The sequence below is a fragment of the Arachis hypogaea genome, chromosome 9, assembly GCF_003086295.3.
Source record: "Arachis hypogaea cultivar Tifrunner chromosome 9, arahy.Tifrunner.gnm2.J5K5, whole genome shotgun sequence".
NCBI classification, from domain to species: domain Eukaryota; kingdom Viridiplantae; phylum Streptophyta; class Magnoliopsida; order Fabales; family Fabaceae; genus Arachis; species Arachis hypogaea.
In genome coordinates, this window is record NC_092044.1 from 35,185,451 (window position 1) to 35,187,758 (window position 2,308).

Here is a 2,308-nt window from a genome sequence, read left to right on the forward strand (position 1 = left end):
TGATTCCTGGAATTCTCATTAAGAATTTTGATATCTTTATTTTCTTTTCCACTTAATTTTCAAAAAATCCAAAAAAAAAGAAAATTACAAAATCATAAAAACCAAAAATATTGTATGTTTCTTGTTTGAGTCTAGTCTCATGTTAAGTTTGGTGTCAATTGCATGTTTCTGTTCTTCTTGCATTCATTCATGTGTCTTAAGTGATCTTCAAGATGTTCTTGATGATTTCCTTGTTCTGATCTTTAAATTCTCTTGTCTTGAGTGTTTTGTTGTTTTTCATATGCATTCTCATTTTGTTAGTGTCAATGGTATACAAACTGCTAAGTTTGGTGTCTTGCATGCATTGTTATTTGATTTTAGATGCATTTTGATTATTCCTCATTATTAAAAATCCAAAAATATTTTTAATTTGTGTCTTTTCAAGTCAATAATATAGAGAATTGAAGATTCAGAACATACAGCAGAGGAATTATACAGAAAAAGCTGGGCGTTCAAAACGCCCAGTGAAGAAGGCAAACTGGCGTTTAAACGCCAGCCAGGGTGCCTGGCTGGGCGTTTAACGCCCAAAAGGCTAGAGCTTTGGGCGTTAAACGCCAGAATGTGCACCATTCTGGGCGTTTAACGCCAAGATGGCACAAGAGGGAAGATTCTGTTTTTAATGCAAAATTTTTCAAGTTTTCAAAATCTTTCAAAATCAAATTTTTTCAAATCATATCTTTTCAATTAAACCTTTTTCAAAATCAATTTCTTTCCATTTTCAAAGATACTTGCTAACAATTAATGATTTGATTCAACATTTCCAGTATGCTGCCTTTTCTGTTGAGAAAGGTTTAATGTTTGAATCATATCTTTTCTTGTTAGCCAAGTCATTATTTTTTTAAAAAATCAAATCTTTTCAAATTGTTTTTCAAATCATATCTTCTCAATCACATCTTTTTAAAACCATAACTTTTAAATAATATCTTTTAATCACATCTTTTTCAAAATATTTTTCAATCATATCTTTTTGATTTCTAATTTCAAAATCTTTTTCAAAAATCACTTGATTTCTTTTCCACTCTTGGTTCTCGAAAATCAACTAGTGTTTTTCAAAATGTTTTCAAAATGTTTTTAATTTATTTTCAAAAATTTCTTCCCCTCTTCTCACATCCTTCTATTTATGGACTAACACTACTCCTCAATGCACAATTCGAACTCCATCTCTTTTGATAAGTTCGAATTCTTCTATCTCTCCTTCTATTTTTCTTTTCCTCTGACACCTCAAGGAATCTCTATACTGTGACATAGAGGATTCCATATTTTCTTGTTCTCTTCTCTTTCATATGAGCAGGAGCAAAGACAAAAGCATTCTTGTTGAGGCTGATCCTAAACCTGAAAGGACCTTGAAGCGAAAGCTAAGAGAAGCCAAGGCACAACTCTCTGTAGAGGACCTAACAGAAATCTTCAAAGAAGAAGAACCTATGGCAGCCGAAAACAACAACAATGCCAACAATGCAAGGAAGGTGCTGGGTAACTTTACTGCACCTACTCCCGACTTCTATGGGAGAAGCATCTCTATCCCTGCCATTGGAGCAAACAACTTTGAGCTTAAGCCTCAATTAGTTTCTCTAATGCAACAGAATTGCAAGTTTCATGGACTTTCATTGGAAGATCCTCATCAGTTTTTAGCTGAGTTCTTGCAAATCTGTGACACTGTCAAGACTAATGGGGTTGACCCTGAGGTCTACAGACTTATGCTATTCCCTTTTGCTGTAAGAGACAGAGCTAGGATATGGTTGGACTCACAACCTAAAGAAAGCCTGAACTCTTGGGAAAAACTAGTCAATGCCTTCTTGGCAAAGTTCTTTCCACCTCAAAAATTGAGTAAGCTTAGAGTGGAAGTCCAAACCTTCAGACAGAAGGAAGGTGAATCCCTCTATGAAGCTTGGGAAAGATACAAACAATTGATCAGAAAGTGTCCTTCTGACATGCTTTCTGAATGGAGCATCATAGGTATTTTCTATGATGGTCTGTCTGAACCGTCCAAGATGTCATTGGATAGTTCTGCTGGAGGATCTCTTCATCTGAAGAAGACGCCTACAGAAGCTCAAGAGCTCATTGAAATGGTTGCAAATAACCAATTCATGTACACTTCTGAAAGGAATCCTGTGAACAATGGGACGAATCAGAAGAAAGGAGTTCTTGAGATTGATACTCTGAATGCCATATTGGTTTAGAACAAAATATTGACTCAGCAAGTCAATTTGATTTCTCAAAGTCTGTCTGGAATGCAAGCTGCACCAGGCAGTACTAAGGACACTTCATCTGA

The 2,308-nt window shown here is 35.3% G+C and overlaps 1 non-coding gene across 1 annotated transcript; it reads right to left on the reverse strand.

Annotated features, from left to right (window-relative positions):
• Positions 1-1,865: 1,865 nt before the first annotated feature.
• LOC112713188 (small nucleolar RNA R71) lies at positions 1,866-1,973 on the reverse strand. Its single transcript, XR_003158163.1, has one exon. It is a non-coding gene; the product is annotated as a small nucleolar RNA R71 (small nucleolar RNA).
• Positions 1,974-2,308: the final 335 nt, after the last annotated feature.